This window comes from Cimex lectularius, unplaced genomic scaffold (genome assembly GCF_000648675.2).
Source record: "Cimex lectularius strain Harlan isolate CLEC.00 unplaced genomic scaffold, Clec_2.1 scaffold130, whole genome shotgun sequence".
NCBI lineage: Eukaryota > Metazoa > Arthropoda > Insecta > Hemiptera > Cimicidae > Cimex > Cimex lectularius.
In genome coordinates, this window is record NW_019392755.1 from 1,033,653 (window position 1) to 1,051,384 (window position 17,732).

General features: G+C 37.6%; 1 protein-coding gene across 7 annotated transcripts in view; it reads right to left on the bottom strand.

The window, feature by feature from the left end:
* LOC106672153 (transducin-like enhancer protein 4) overlaps window positions 1-17,732 on the bottom strand; it is a 146,479-nt gene that overhangs the window by 18,611 nt on the left and 110,136 nt on the right. The gene's annotated exons all lie outside the window — the stretch shown is intronic.

Genomic DNA, 17,732 nt, shown 5'->3' on the forward strand with positions numbered 1-17,732 from the left:
CTCAAGGATTGTAACATATATGTTTACTTATCTTATGATTGAATTTTCAATGAATGTACAACTTTTCACAAATTTTAGATAAGATTACGCTGTGAATTATTCAATTTATTAATAAAGAAAAAATTACATTGACCTGTCTTACGGAAGTTGTACGTGGTAGTTTCTGATTATACTAAACCCATCTTTGGTAATTTTTGGCTTGGTGTTATTCATTGTGTGGATTAGAATCGAACCAGGCCAAGAATGTTTGGGAACGGTCAGACTAAAAATTGTTCACCCCGCAGATTACAAAAACAAATTTGGTTTAAAGATAGACATGCTAATCTCGAATTTAGCCGAAAAATCACCTATTGAACAATTCATTCAAACGCGTTCATCACCGACTTGCAGACCAACAACCATAACCATTCAGAATAAAAGCGATATAATTTTCTCATCAGCGTGTTAAATGTTTAATGTTAAGGCGAACACATATCAAACGCGGTTACCTTCCCACAGGCCCAACGTAAAGAACAGCTTTATTATTTACCTCCTGGACTGGAATCAATAACGTTAAGAAGGTCCGTAAAGCTTAATTAGCAGAAGTGTTTCTTGTTTCTTTACTCACTCTAATGCATTGTATAGGGGTCTTTGGTACATCCCCTTCTATAAAGTGGCTATTAATTATAGCGGGAAGCTAGTAGAGTTTAGATTAGACGCCCACGGGCGAGCCCTAAATGTCTCTAATTGCCATTCCCCTCCCTTGCGACTAATCCTGAAAATCTGTATAATCACTCTAATTGGCTTTTAATTGCAAAACCGAGCCTTTATTGTGACTCGTGCTGGTTTTTGGACCGGACAGCGGGGTGGTGCCCTGTTGTTACAGTTAATTAAATTCCCTCTCTTTCTAAATACAATTAAGCGCATTTTAAATGGCAGCGCAAAATGTTTTTTCCCCCTTTCGTTTTTTGTTGTTTTTGGCGCCGCCTAAACGCATTAGAGGGGCGAAATTAAATCTCGGCCCGTACGGCTCCGCTATTGCATTTGGACAGGGGTTATAAACACGCTGCCACCGGCTTGTCAGAGCTGTCTGGATCCATTATGAAGTTGCTTTCATTTAGTTATGTTCCGTAAATTTTTAAAACGCACGGTCAATCCCAATTATCCAGGGGAAAAACGTTAAATGTACTAAATATAGTACATATTATATACACTTGTCACACAGGAGATAAAAAATCTTCCTTTCCCAAGATATTATTAATCTTCGTACAATTTTGTCAACAAAGGCAAATTTTTTTGAATAAACTGATGCAGACGAGTACATTTTGTTTTCCAAGAAGTGCAAATGCACGAATCCAGAATAACAATGACAAAACTAGGAGCAAATCCGTTGAAAGTAAGTAACATGATGTAACGTGTCCTTCTGGAAGATAAACAATATGCTTTCACCCTTCGTAAATTAGTGAAATCATACCAAGATCTAAACGTACACGGTGTCAGAATATCATACATGATATTTTCTTGAAAATATTTACATAGCATCTACCATTCTCATGATTCAAGATCTAGTTTTAGATCAAACAAAAAATTATTAACGGGACAAAACGAATCAAGACGGAAATATGTGGACAATTTCTTATTAGGGGCGATAATTAACATATAAATTTGTGGTTTGGTCGTTTCCGACCATCTCGTATGTCAGACGCGTTTTGGCTCTTCGCCACCTTCAGTGTCTGAAAGCAACAAACAGAAAAAAAGGCTAAAAACGGTCGATGATAAAAACGGTCGAACTATAGGTTCACTATTCAGCAGATACAAAATGAAAAATCATATCAAACAACTTAAAATACGTCCTGAACAAATCTAACCAATGGAACAGAACATATGCTTACATGCTTCCCCCTTTCAAGAAATAAGGGATCTACACATCAAGAACTGATATTTCATGCTGAAATGCATATTTCTTTATCGTCAATTCTTTTTGTTATTTTTAACCTAGCTTCCGTTTTAGGTTTACATGAGAAATTTGCATAAACAATATTGGTATGTTCAGTTCATATAACCGTAGCCTATTAATGTTTCGAAGGGGAAAAATACCTAAGGGGAAGGAAGCGAAGTTCAAAAGAAAATAAATACCTTCAGTAGGCTCCCCCCGCTTTTGTAAATGCATGTAAAATTGTAAAGCCTTCCCCCCAACGGGCCGGTGATGGCCGTGGGGAGCCCGAGGGTGGGTAAAAGCCCCGTTATAATGAATTCAGGTCCTAGGGGGCAAATGCGGTCTTCACACAGGGAGCGCAAAAAATAGAGAAGAGAGGCCCCGACTGATGTAAAGGAGTAATTTGCCTGATGGGGGAGCTCAAATCCCCTTTTTGCCCCCGTCCGCAGCCGACCCTGCGCAAATTATCCCCCAAAGGGAACGCACAAGTCCCCTGTTTGTTTGACGTTTTTGCCATATCGATTCGCCCTGGGGAAATGTTTTAATTCCATTCGATTTAAAACAACTGTTTTAAAAGAGGGGACGCGAGCCCGTCAGCATGACAATTTTTTGTTTTTCAGTGGTTCCATCGGAACGCCAAATCGTGCTCTTTCTGTACGAACATCGTGGTTCGCCTGCACTCTCTAGTTTGGCTTTTAGGTGCGTTTCAGCGGTGGATTTATGAACTGGGGAAGGAAAATGAGCGAGACCTGATGGCCCAGTTTCATCACCTTCACACCTAAAACCCTATTATTAAGCAATTAATTCACGCTGAACAAATAATTGATCGAACGAGATCTTTTGAACTTAAAAGTGAGTTATACTATCATAAACTAGATACAGCAGAAAGGGCGTCACACAACTTAAATGTATTTTAGAAACAACTGTCAAACAGTGTACATTTTCATTGTTCTAATTTACAACTGCAGGTAGCACAATCTCTTCATTGCAAGAAAGAATGTTTTCACTTATAGTTCCGACCTCTAAGATGTCTGAAACGTCGACAGAAGAACAGTTCTGCGTGAACAATGCTAACAAATAATTAATCTTTTTATGTAAGGTTTTGGTCGAAATGAAAAAGTTAGTGCCACGAGGGGGTTCGAACGATAGCTCAAGTGGTAGAGCAGCGGCGTATAAGCCGAAAGGTCGTGGGTTCGAATACCGCTCGTGGCACTAAGTTTTTCATTTCAACCAAAACCTTACATAAAAAGATTAATTAATTGAAAGAAGTAATTTGGTCAATAGACCACTAAATATAATGAAAGCTAACAAGTTTGTCTTCCGTTGATTATTTGAAGGTCAGGGGGTCCTTTGGGAAGCTACAACTATCGAAATAATAAGCAGACTCTATTATATTGGCGCCTTTGAAACGTACTTGCTGTCTTGTTTTATTAGGTTTACTGAATTGTTCAAAAATAACAATGAACGAAATAAAACCGGCCTTTTGTCCTCAGAATAATTCAACTGAAATATTATTTGAGTAATGCGATATGAGTGGAGCGTGTCTGGTAATGGAAGTAAAAGTTTATAAGTTGAGAGTGTCCTATTCAGTATTTTCATTGAAAGTCACCAGAATTTAATAACTTCTACACCCTCGTTAATCCCATAATTTATATCTGAGAGCGTTGAGCCTCATAACAATGAAATGGGCCTTGTCGACCCCCCTCTGGTGTCAATTTGGCCTCTTCCCCTATCCAGCCGGCCCGAATTGATTTGGCCGATTGTTACGTGCGTGTAGACGGGGGATCCCTTCGGATTATACACTAGATTAGTCCGTTGTGAAGAATCTAATGGGGTACCCGGATGTTAGGGAGATAAGAGGGGCCCCCGGGGAGTCGAGGGGGGGGTCCGCACCCTCTAATCAGTTTACCAGATCCCGCATACATTTTTCACAGGGGGTATTCCCGCGAGGTTAATGTCTCCTTGAATAAAACACAAAGGGCCCCCTGCTCCGTCTACGCTAATATTTTACTCCTCCCCCGACCTTCCCCCAACTTTTATTAACTTATCTGGCAATAACTACCCCTAGAGTCAGACTGAACAATAACAGGGGGGCCAGGTGTTTCGAAGCATGTGAAGTAAACCTTATACATTTATGACTCACCACGAGAAAATATTACTACATCCTATCTCTCTATTTGTTATGTAATTAAAACACGTAAAATAAACGAAGTTATCCAGCTTCAAAAACAATATGCGGGACCCGCAGAAAACGAAACAAACATATCCAGAATGGAAAGAATTGGAAAATATTTTATGAACAACTTACAGGCGAAATCTTGCATATCAGTCAACAGACAAAATCAACCTATCTAAATATTTATACTGAAATTTCATCATAAATATTTCCATGACTTTCAAAATACGATTTAAATAGTGCCTCAGTCAACAAATAACTATTTAAAACCGAAAATATGTTAAGTGAAAAATAAAAGACAATGTAAGGATCCCAATTAACAACAATCCTCTGGTAACTTAAAACAATTTAGAGTAGAATTAAATTTTACAACTAACAACTTTTAATAACCACGTTTTCACTACTAAGTAATAGCTTTTCTCTGTAGAAGATAACTGCTGATATCCCTTCCCATCCAGATGCCATTAACCTAACATACGCTGATGACCCTGCCATTCCACTTTCCACAAATCCGACCCAGTACCTCCAGATATGCACTACAATATTATTATTATGACAAACTTTTATTTGACCAAAAAATTCATTCTATAACTCCAATCCACAAGCTGACAAGCGTCTGACCTGGAATACCCTGACTACTAGACAACAGCTCTGAGCTCTTCCTCGACAAAATACTCACATGCAATATAATATTCAAATTCATCCGGTATAGAACTATGGGATTAAACCAGACTTTCAAATCTCAACAGAATCCAGACCCTACAATCAGGAATCCTTAGATCCATTGTCAATGCCCTGTTCTGTTTTCAACCGCATCAACCATAACGGCAAAAATGTTCCCTTTATAGTAAGATACTCCGAAATCCAAGTACTAAATCCACACTAATATCCAAACCTACTCTAATCTTCTGTTACAAGAGCTTCACTAATGATGTTTTCTCAATAATCCTTCACGACGTCTGTAATGATAGCCAAATGCCGGGATGCTCGCAGTGTGTATAATAAATATATGTTTTAGGAGTGCCTAATACTGGAAAGCAGTGCTACCATGTAACTTTTTACTTGTGTAAAAATTTTTTTTGTAAATATAAATTTTTCTCCTTTCATTTGCCTTTCCACTTAGCATTCGTCAACAGCGCTTACACTTAAGAGTAAATTATTCAGAACAACAGTTTTTCTGTGTCCTACTATGATGCTTACGTCTAGGCAGTATATTATCCAAAGCAACTTAGAAAGCCCCACTTATAGACAAAAAACGATACCATTAAAAAAGGAGTTCACTTTCCTTTTGTCTAATAGCTTTTTATTAAAAGCAATTTACAAGAAAAGAAACCTGCTACTTTTTCACTTTATTTGCCTAAACTTGCCAACAGTGCTTACATCTTGACAGAAAATTATTCAAAATAGATGTTTTCATCTATTGTCCCATTTGTGAACCAAAACGTTAATTTATAATATTTTTAAAAAGTTTTTGATTTTCTTCTTGTTTTAACTGCTTTTTATGGAAAGCATTTTTCAAGAAGAAAACCTCACATTTTTGTTTAAATATGTATTTTATTCCTGCCAACTGTGCTTGCGATTTGATAGTATATTATTTAAAGCAATTGTTTTTCAAATCCCACTAGTGAACAAAGACGTTCATTAACATTTAAACAAGTTGTCGACTTTTTTATTGTTTTAACAGTTTTTTATTGAAAGCATTTTTCAAGTAAAAACCAGCCGTTTTTTTCTTCATTTGGTATTTTATTTTAAATATTTTATTCTTGCCAATAGTGCTTACGTCTTGACAGTAAATTGTTCAATACAACTGTATTTTTTTAAGCCCGACATGCGAACAAAACAAAACATTAACATTTGAAAAAAAGTTGTCTTTAATTTTGTATTAACAGCTTATTTTTTGAAATTATTTTTCAAGAAAAAACTGCATTTTTTCTTTTTATTTGCTTTTTTTAATTTATTATTCTTGCCAACATTGCTTACGTCTCGACAGTAAATTATTCAAAACTTTTTTTTGATGTCCCAATGTGAACAAAATCGTTCGCTTTTAGAAAAAGCTTTTGTCTTTACTTTTGTATTAACAGTTTATTTTAGAACGTATTTTTCAAGAAAAAATACTGCCGTTTTTTCTTTTTAATATGTTTTTTTAATATATTATTATTGACCACATTGCTTACGTGTCCATAGTAAATTATTCAAAACAACTGACTTTTTATGTCCCAATGTGAACAAAAACGTTCACATATAATAAAAAGATTGTCTTTACTTTTGTATTTACTTTATGTTTTATTTTTTCAAGAAAAATACTGCAGTTTTTTTCTTTTTATTTGCTTTTTTAAATATATTTTTATCGCCACAGTACTTGCTAAGTTTTGACAGTAAATTATTAAGAAAAAAATGTTTTTCAAGTCCTACTTGTGAAAAAAGTTGTCGACTCTCTTCCTTCTTGATCTTTTGCATTAACAGTTTCTTACAGAAAGCATTATTCAAGAAAAATAAATCTGCAATTTTTTCTCTCTACTTGCTTTTTTAACTTTTCATACTTTATTCTTACCGTCTGGGCAGTATGTTATTCAAAATAGGTGTTTTTTTAAGTCCCACTGGTAAAAAAGTTTCAGTGATTTTCCTTCTGTTTAACAAGACTTTTATCAGATGTAGTTTTCAACATATATTTATACTTCAACAGAGTTTTGGAATAAGCAAATTTACATAATCTATATCCGTTATTTAACCCTCGCCAAGAGTGTTTGTCGTTTATCTAGACAGTAAAAGAGAGAAAATTACTGTTTTAAGAAGTGTTCGTGTGTTAGCCTGCACCTTTGCGAATGTGAGTGTTGGAGGGATGTATGGAGGGAGATAGGAGGAAAAAACAACGAAGAACAACTAAACAATTCGGGTCCTCGTAGAGATTGGTCTAATTTGCTTGTTGTTTGGACAGGTGGCGGAGACAGATGGTGGTCCTTTTTAACCCACCCCATTCGGCTTTCTGTTCTTCACGCCCCATTTCCTCGCTATCCGCCCTCCCACATCATCCTATTACTCCCCCGGATTAGAAAAGGGAGGGAAGGCGGGCGGAATGATAAAACGAGAGGAAAAAATCCGGGAGTTGACTCCCTGTCAGCAGTTAAGCTACTTTTCTGAAAGCTCCCCCTCCCAAGCCGTCCCATCCTCTCCTGGATATAATTGATCGAGGATCCTCCTATCTCTTCGAGGATAACAAAGTCACTGTTAATCCTCTCCGACCTCGCCCTTCATCTCCTAAGTGCCTTCTCTTGTCTCTACGTCCTCTTTCGCCCTTCAGAAAAAGCTTTTTATATCGTTGGCTGTTGATAATACAAACTCGGAACCTTGTCTCTGAACGACTTCGAGGACCTTCGCTAAACCGTTTGGATTTTTTTTCATACGTAACAATAATTTTTAGAGCAGGGTTTCTAAAGTTGCCCCCGCGAGAGGTTTCTCAGATGATTTTTTTGTACAATCCCAAGAAGAAGCGTAGAAAGATTATCCTCATCTTTAAATGATAATTTTCCATGGTACGTTTTTCGTAACTGTCATAAATATCAAGAATTCTTAGAGCAGAGTATCCCCAGGTAATTAAAAGTAAGTCCACGAGACGCTTTCTTTTTTTTAGCATACAGATTTCTCTGAGAATCCGAAGAACCTATAAAAGTGAATTCATCTTTAAATGATTTTTCCATATTTGATAAGTAAAAATATAAGCTAGTTCAAAATTCAAGTAAAATTCAAAATCCAAGTAAAGCTAGCACACTTACTAACAGCAGACTATCAGAATTTAATAGCAAACTAGAAACGAAATTTGATAAAGTAAAACAATTTAATTGATGAGCATCTAATTATCTTAAATGGTTGTAAACTTTTGAACGGTGTATAAAATGTTGATCACCCTCAAAATTATTTTGTAATGGATATTCTAAAACTGTTTTATACTTTGTAACCAAGTTAGAAAAAAAATTGCATTAAAGAAGAACCTAAGGTTGTTTACACAATGCGCATTGTCTTAAGAGGGAAGAACATCCATTTCGTTACAAATTCAATCGTGAAAGGGTGATCCGGCTTAAATCAATTACACGGCCAAATTAAATTCAAAAGTTATTGCAAGAGGAAGATATGTATGTAAAATTAATGCTCGAGAGGGTTTGGGTGTTGCCAAGTAAATCGGGGAGATGAGGGTTGTTGTTTGCCGAGGGGGTGGATCAGATTACGGGCTTGGGGGTGGGGAGTTACCGCATGTGTCGGTTGCGGTGGGTGCTCGCCGGATAAAGTGGTTTCACAAGGCAAGCCCCTAGGATCAATACTCCTTACATCCCCACCCGCCACAGATACTCCTGATTCGGAAATAAAATATTCTCTAGCTCTAGGAAAGGGAACCCTTTGCATTATGCAGTGGGCGCCCCCTTTTCCTCTTTACAGCTTATTCCCATCCCTCCCATTTTCCTTCATCCTCTACCACCGCCCCAATTTATTACGGAGGAAGGGCTTTTGTCACTTTAACGACCCTTCTCGCCGCCCCCTGCTTCTAGGAAACAATTTGCCCCAATCACTTTGACCGCCTATGATTTACAGGCTTGTTAGTATAATAACTGAGAGGGCTCTAACTTTTCCAACCTTAAATCCCTACCACTATCTCACTCACACTCTTTCTCTCTCTCTCTCTCACTCTCTCTCTCTCTCTCTCTCACTCTCNAATAGCTTTCACCCACGCCTACAATTTACACATGAAATCGAAAACAACAAAAAAATACCATTTTAGATACACTCATAATAAAACAACCAGATGGCACATTAATCACAGATTGGTATCAAAAACCAAGAAACACTGATCGCTACCTCAACATTACATCTCACCATCCTCTTCATACAATAATAACCACGGCCAAACGGTTACTTCACAGAATGATTACCCTAAGCCATGAATCATTTCACCACAAGAACATAAAGATATACAAACAGATCCTCCATAACAATCTCTACCCTAAACACATTATTAACAGAATAATAAACAACTACAACTCAACACTAACACCATCCACTATTACTAATAATTTATTTAGAAATCGTGAGATGCGGTCTAGTGTGATGTAGGTTTCAGAAAAACATTTTCTTTATCGTGCTAACATTTCGATCTTTATTGAGATCATCTTCAGGGCCTGGGATTTACAAACATTGTTTACATATAACAATTAAATTATGGATGTGGAAAAGTGAATTTATACAATGCAAAATATATTTTTTATATATTCAATCAAAGTATTTCTACTCACTCAAAGTGTTTGTCTTCTGTGTAATTGTGCCATTCTTGCGTGTCGTGTCGAGAGTGCCAGTGAGATTTTGCTGTTTTGTGTTTATATACGTTGGATTTTGAAGGGGTGGGGAAGGATGACGGGATACTTTGTTAATTTTATACTTTGATTGAATATAAAAAATATATTTTGCATTGTATAAATTCACTTTTCCACATCCTAATTGTATTTGTTAAATGGAAACAATGTTTAAATCCCAGGCCCTGATGACGATCTCAATAAAGATCGAAACGTTGGCACGATAAAGAAAATGTTTTTCTGAAACCTACATCACACCAGACCGCATCTCACGATTTCTGAATAATTACAACAATAATGATGTAAATATTTGTCCCATTGTTTTATTCATTCACTCAATATCAAAAATCCTACCTGAACGATATTATATTTTAAAAGTCCATTAAATTATTAGAAATCATGCATTTTTTAAATCTCAAACAATGGAACGTCTGTTGTACCGATTGTCATTTTTTTAAAATAATTAATCGACGTCAAAAGTGGCCAATGTATAAGTTATGGACAAACAGGGCAAAGAATAGGTGTCAAAAGTTTGTATAACGGTTCAGGTAAATTTTGTATGTAAAGAGGCTGGGAGTAGAGTCAACAGTTCAGAAGTCACGTAATTTCGCTAATTATACCAATTAGTGATGTCTGTGAGGGGTGGCTGCTCTTGTTTATACAAACAGGACCCCTCACGCCCCCGCCGCAACCCCCATTTCGATCCTACGAGGATTTATATTAATTAAATACGTTCTTGCCTCTGTCTCCTTTGTCCTCCCACCGCTGTTTCCTTTATAATTGCCTCGCCCTTTTATTTTCCTGACCCTGTGTGACTAAATTGAGATTTGTGCCCTCTGCCCCGTGCTTATTAAGAGGGCGATTCTCTCCCTTGTATTTTGTTAATTAAAGTGGACGAAAATCCCCTTGTGCCTCGAAGGATTAGGCGGGGAGGGCTGTACCACGAAAAATGATAGGCAGATTTTTTAAACGGAGAAGCCTTTCTAGAAGGGTGATTTTCCCTCTCGCAATCGCTAAATTTTACAACATATTTAATTTTAAAAAAAGTAAATAAAGTCAATCAGTTCAAGTAATGATCAAAACGCATTTCTCCGCTTCTTTTTGTTGCGTATGATGCATGTGTAGGCCCCAATTGAAACACAATGTAATAAAATGACGGATTTATTTTTATCATGCCTTTTAAACGAGAAGATACGGCATTTGTAAACAACAGGTTTAGAACAAATTTACTCATCTCCGTAAACAACAGGCTCAAACGTAAACAATACCAATACAAACAAATTAAAACTACAGGCATTAAGTTCGATACAATATTGCGTATTTTATACTTCTTCGGTTAAGTACATAAATGTTGTTTTAAAAACTGTCAATAACGTAGAAATCGATTTAAGGGCAAAAGATGAGATAAGCTACCCCATGTGTAACAAGGACAGTAATTATGTACCAACTTTGGTACTTGTTTCCAACTTTGGCACGTATAATGCGCATTTTAATAATTCTAACTTTAATACTTGTTAACTAAAACAGTGTATCAAACTCTGACGCGCGTGACAATTACTTTAATTGTTTACTGATTTACCACAGATAATTGTAAAGAAATTGTAAAAATCTCTATCTCTAACTCTTTGGTACTCCTAGTAGAAAATTATCGCATCAAACTAGGGCAAGAGTAACATGAAAACAGCTTCGGATTTTTTCAGGCATATTTCCGACCTTGCCGCAATGTAACAATTGTAATGTTTCAAACTTTAAGAAGTGTAAAAGGAAATGCTTAATTTCGGCTTTGGCACGTCCAAAGCTAATTTAGATTAAACAAATTTTCTAACTGCCACAGAAATATCATGTTGCCTACAATTTACTTTATAACAAGATGTTTCATGTTCTATCTTAGAAACTTTAGCATTATATACAAATTTTGATTCTTTTCATAACCAACGCGTAAAAAGAAGATTGGGGATCGATTTAGATTGAATTTATCTGTACGGAAATTTAGTAAATAATTATCAATATATTATGTAACAAAAAACTTGTTACATAAAGATATAGAAGTGTTGGGAATAAGAACAAAGTGGGACAGGTAAAAGAAAGTCCGTTGTACTTGACCGTTTTAAGTAGTACTTTTCAGTTCTTCAAAGTGCATCATTTTTGTATTAAATTAGGTCTTGGTCAATTGGAGAACTGAGAAATTCCATGCTTTTAAAAAGAAGAAAGAGTGAGAGAGAGAGAGAGAGAGAGAGAGAGAGTGTGAGAGAGAGAGTGTGTGTGAGTGAGTGAGTGAGTGAGTGAGAGAGAGAGAGAGAAGAGAGTGAGAGAGAGAGAGAAGAGAGAGAGAGAGAGAGAAGAGAGAGAGACAGAGACAGAGAGAGAGAGAGTGAGAGAGAGAGAGTGAGAGAGAGAGAGAATCCAGTAAGAAATTCCGACCGGTTTAGAGTGTAGCGGCAAAAGAGATAAGGTGCGAAAGTGGGATGAAGTGATAGGGGGCTCGTCGGAACCCCAATTAACCATAAACGAGGGGTTGCTGCCCTACAGGGGGTGAGGGACAAAACGGCTTTCCCGGCATTTTGTGGCCGACAAACGAATTGATTTTTTTCTCGAATGGCCCGCGCATGCTCGAGACGACCCCTTGCGGGTAGTCCGTGAACTAATTAGTCGCCGGCGAGCAACCCTACGCAGCCCCACCCTTAGGTTAATCACGATTGAGGATGCGTACGGCGTATGTAGGGGGACCCGTTTTATTATTTTTTAAATTTATTTTTGAACCCATTGTAGAAACCATGCGACATTGAGAATATAAATTTGCTTGCCTTTTCAAACCGTTTGCATAAATGTAAATTTGAAACAATGCTGGGTTTTTTTGAACGGTTGCAGTAGAAAGGGGCTTTCTGTGTAAAAAGGAGGATGGACGACACAATGTAATCAACTGACTTAATAAACTTAAATAAACCTACTGGCGCGTGTACTTTGTGAGAATAAATATTAATAAAGCAACTGTATATACATGAATGATGTACATTTAGTCCAACATTTTTTTATTATTTTGGCCTTCAGTCAATGATCAATCAAACCTGTTTATCATTTATCATGATTCATATACTCCAACTCTCCAACTCTACACATGATATGTAACCGAATTTAAAGATACTTCCATGATATCATATCATGAATCATAAAATAAAAAGAATTAGGTATGTTAAAAAAATTTAAGAACTAAGGAAAGAACAATAGACCAATTGATATGTTAACAAATGTTCTATAATTTTAAACTAGCAAATATTAAGATCTTACGTTTCTGTTTGTATGCGTGTTTTTTCGATGCACTATCGAATTTCCCCTTTACAACCAACCTTCAGGGCAACATTTTCCCTCAGAAAACCTCTTATGGAAATAAATTAAATCAGCGGAAATTGTCAAGGAAAGGCAGTAATAACCTGCAGGCGACTCGAGTAAGTGGAGGGTGTGAGTGGTAATTAAGACTAGTGGCGATGAGGGTGGGTTAACAAATTGTTTTCTGAGGGAAAGGCTGTTGAAAAGGGGGTTGGAGTCGGAGGCGGAGGGTGTTTAAGCCCCGGGGGTGGAAAGGGAGGCGGAAACACGTCTTCCACCCTTAATTCCTCCAATCCCTCCCCTCGGTAATATAGCATTACGTTATGGTAGGTGATTAAAATTCATTTGCCGAATTAGGTGCCGCCTCCTGGCACCTGGCTACCAATAATTTCGCCGTTAACACAACAAAGAGAAAAATCAGAGAAGCATATAAATTATACGAGATCTTTCATAAATCGATGTTATGACTGACCATATTGGCCTCCTGTTTTATCCTCTGTTTTTCCTGAGGGTACAATTATTTACGCACTCCCCATGAAACCATCAAAAGTGCCAACATGAATGATAGTATCAACTTATTTCGAATCATATCCACATCCAATCTAAAGATGTTGATTCCCTTTTGAACAAACAATTACTTCATTACTTGCTATTATTTGAATTTTATATGAAAGAAAATGCTTGAAACAGAAAAATAGTTTCAATTAATTATACTTTTTATTTAAAGGCTTGGTTGAGATGAAAAAATTAGTGTCACGAGCGGGATTCGAAACCACGACCTTCGGCTAAATATGCCGCTGCTCTAACCGAGCTACCGTGACTTCGATCCACTCGGACTCATCTCGACCTACAATCTTTCGAATTATCCCTCTTTTTGCCATTTTTCAAAAGTCGTGTAATTAGGATTGATAATTAGGAATTAGGATTAATAGTAATTTTAATTATTTCAATTAATTATACTTTTTTCGGGTTTCCCAGTTTTTCAGGTCGCCTGTATAATTTGCAAATTAAATTGACTAATCGCCAACGATTGTGGAACAATTTATTAAAACGGAAGGGAAACTTTTAAAAAAATAAGAACTGAAAGGGTAGAAGTAAAATCGTTGGGAAAGTTCCCTTAGACCCCAGGTGAAATGTCGGGAATTATTGGAAAGAGGAAACTTTTTGATCACTGGGAAAACGCCAGAGGGATTTTCCAAGGATTTTCCCGTAAAGCGTCCTAATTATAAGGAATATATAGGAACGAAATAATCCTTTTGCCATTATACTTATAAACCGGCGGAGACTGCCTGGAATGCCTTCTATTGTCCAAAGTCCCACAGTTTCTCCAAAAAGTTCATTATGAATATTTGTTTTCTTCGGTTTTAATATAATATTTCCACATATGGTTAGAGATTTCCAAAAAATTATGTTTATTTCATTTTTTGCTATATACGTTTCATGTTCAAAAAAATTGAAAATTTTGAAAGTTACCCCGATTCCCCTGTCCTACCTTTTTCATAAAACAGACTATCGGAGGCTCCCGGCAAGTCGTAAAATATGGATCAGAGTAATTGTGGCATAAAAGCGACCATTGACCAGATCGATTCGCCATTAGTCATGTTCGGAATGTTTATCTTCGGCCGCACGGTACCAATAAATCCTCTCGAGGCCCCCCTCGGCCTGAATTAAATTGTTCAATCAAATCACATGCGGTCGGCACGCCACCCCTCAGTTAACTGTTAATTCATTTGGAAATCGCACTGCCTTTTATCAGTTGTCAAGTTCCTTAATTTCGGCCCATTAGACGATCTACGCTGTGGCCTTCATCAAAAGGAGAAATTAGAATAAAGTTTTTATATAAAATATATATGCGTGAGGATTGGACCAAAGATCTCACAATATAAACAACGTATGTTCCTCCTCGATCAGGGGCTGAAGTCCTGAAGGTAAACCTAGGTAAATATGCTGTGTTTTTCAGTCTGAACTCATAGCGATTGAGCATTGCGCGAGGGAAATAAAAAGGCTAGGAATACATTCCCTTAAGGTAGCCATCTTCTCTGAGTCATGCAGCACTAAAGGCCATAGGCTCGTGCCAGGTGAAGGCAAAGAGCGTATGGAACTGCATGGTCGACGCTGGCATGGATCCTTGGGCAATCAGGGGATAAAGGCAACGAAAAGTTTGACATGTTGGCCAAAGAGGTTGCCAACATGGACTCTCTAGATCCTGAAACCTACTGTGGCTTAGCATCTTGCCACAAACAAGGATATGTATTAAAATGGTTCGTTCCAAAACATAGTGGAACAATACCATGAGACACGCGAAGAGATTCAAAGAAAGGCCATCCGCAAAACTTGCAAAGGAATTACTGGAAGGCAACTTCAACCGAACCAGGATTCTGGTTGGACTCCTGAAGGGCACTGCCACTTAAGAAAGCACATGCAGTGTGCATATACTGCCAGGAAGAGGAGGAGACCGCAGAACACATTTGATGTTTCTGTGAAGGCATGTAGGTGCTGGTTTTTGCAACTAGGACGGGAAAAACCACAAGCAAGATCCTACACTTAGAAGTCGCTGGCAAGGCTATGGAGGTTGACTAACAACCTGAAGTTTATAAAGTTATAGTAAGTTATAAAAAAACAGAGAAACAGACATAAACACCCTAATTAAAAGAAATCCAAGATGATCAATATTGAAAATAAGATGTACACCTGACCAAAGGTACGAAACCAAAGTTTGATTTATTAGTCAACAAATTAAACAAAGCACGGACCTTTGATTTTGTTAAATACGGACGAACGGTGATCAGTATTGTTGAGTTCCTTTTTCAATATCTGCTCAAACGTTTTGAGGTATGAAAAATGAAAAAGACAAATCGTTCTTTAAAAGATGCCTATAAAGTATCTACACCCCTTTACAATAAACAAAACCGTAAACGACAAACGCCCGTAGTCAAGTTTTTACTTCTCCCTCGTTTATTTTTTATAATCCTCAGATGAATGGAAGCTATATTTATTCATCCAGAATAACATACGGGTTTTATTAGTACGGCTGAAGTTAATGCGGCCGTGCAGTATAAATAGAGGTGATCCCCGAGGGGTGCGCATCCTATTTTTTATATTCTTGAAGGGTGGTGAAAGGGAGGAGGGGGCGACATCTGTACAGTTGTTAGAAGGGTGGAGTCGTCTGAGGGGGTTTCTTGAGAACAGTTTCATAGGCCATAAACAAGAGACGTCGGCCTCCCCGAGGGCTCGTTTGATGAGGGTTGCAGAGGACGTTAGAGGAGTCTTCAACCCCCTCTATATTGTCACGACTGTCCTGCCACCCTCTCCGTCCCTCAGTCCTTTTGATATATTTGTACTGCGTAATGAGGAAAAGGGGGAATGGGGAAACGATGGGGGCTTGGACACAAACGGCGTTTTTATCAACTGCCTTCGTTCGGCACCCTCCGACTTCACGTCTAACCGACGTATTCGGAAAATATAATTAAAACACTTTGGCCTTTAAAGAAACAGCCGACAGAGAAGTGTTAATCAACGGAAATGAATATTTGACGGGTTCATGCGGAGGATCAAAAATTCAGACCGGTTCTCTTTAAATATGAAAAACATCCCTTGGCAAACGACTAAGAACAAGTTTCCAAAGTTTTATTAAAGAGAAACGAACCCTTCCCACCCTCGCGACAGCAAAGCAAATAAAAACACTGCTGTCATTTCCCTAGAACAAATTATATTTGCCGGTATCGCCTGTCAATATTGACTCTCCAGTTTTGTATATTTAGGGATGGTGTAGATAACCCGAGGGCTGAATCAATATGCATGCCCTTGTACCGAGAGACCTCTCACTAAATACGTCCTTCGCATTATGATTCCGGTATGAACAAAATCGATCAGACCTGATAAATCAAACTGGCGGCTTCTAGGATCGTAAAACGTCTCCGGCTCGCCAAAGGGGAAAATATTCCAAACAACGTTCATAAAATTAGCATAAAACAATCGCTGTACATTTTTGAACACGTGTTGTCCTACGATAAAAAATTCAATATCAACTTCCATCAGACAATTTACGACTTACTAAACGAAGCAATGAGCCGCTGTTATTATCGGAGAAATAATTTATACAGTACTAATGTTTCCGACGTTTGTATTGATCTTATCCTATTACACCCTATTATGTAAAACAGAGGGGGGGGAATAAAAAGCGTTTTCCACTATCCACTAGCTATAAATTTCTAAAAATGAAGCAACACGTTACAACTATTATTAAAATAAGCAATAATGCATAACAAAAAATTCATGTCTGATTTAAATTCGTAATTCAGTGAAAAGACCAACAGAAAAAAGTTTGCGAAGAATCCAGGATAATTTGTATTTCCTGCATCTTTGTTTCTAAACCGTTGCAAATTTCACGTTTAAGGCAATATGGTCAACGGTAAATTACATTGTAAGATATTTTGGTGAAATCTGCGAGCTTGATCTGTAGTCTGGTCATCTATCATCCTGATCGAACAGCGAATGAACGAATGCCAGGACGAACTTCCAGGAGGAAATGATCAAACAAGCTCATCACTCTGCAGATTTCACAATGTACATCAAACAATACAACGCTTTACACACAAATGGCATAGTGGATGAGGAATTGGATTCGTTCATAGAGGAAGGCGAACTTGGTCGAGTCTAGTAATTCAGGTTGCTGCTGTAATAGTTAACACAGGAAGCAAACGAAAGAATCCGGATTGAGACGGTGGGAACATTTGTTCCTGAAAGGTAAAAGGTGAAATGCAGTAGGAAACTTGTATTATAAAATGTGCGATAGATTTCAATCTCTTTTAGGATAGTTTGTCATTCTTCTCTCTCTCTCTTAGAGACACGTTGAAATGGGCCCGAATCCGCAGCGTTTATCCCGCCCGCATCGCCCAAGGCTGTAAATATTTAAAAGGGACCGCAGGGCTAAAGTGAAATCGGGATCCGGGGGCGTGTACCGGAATTATGAGGCCGGGGA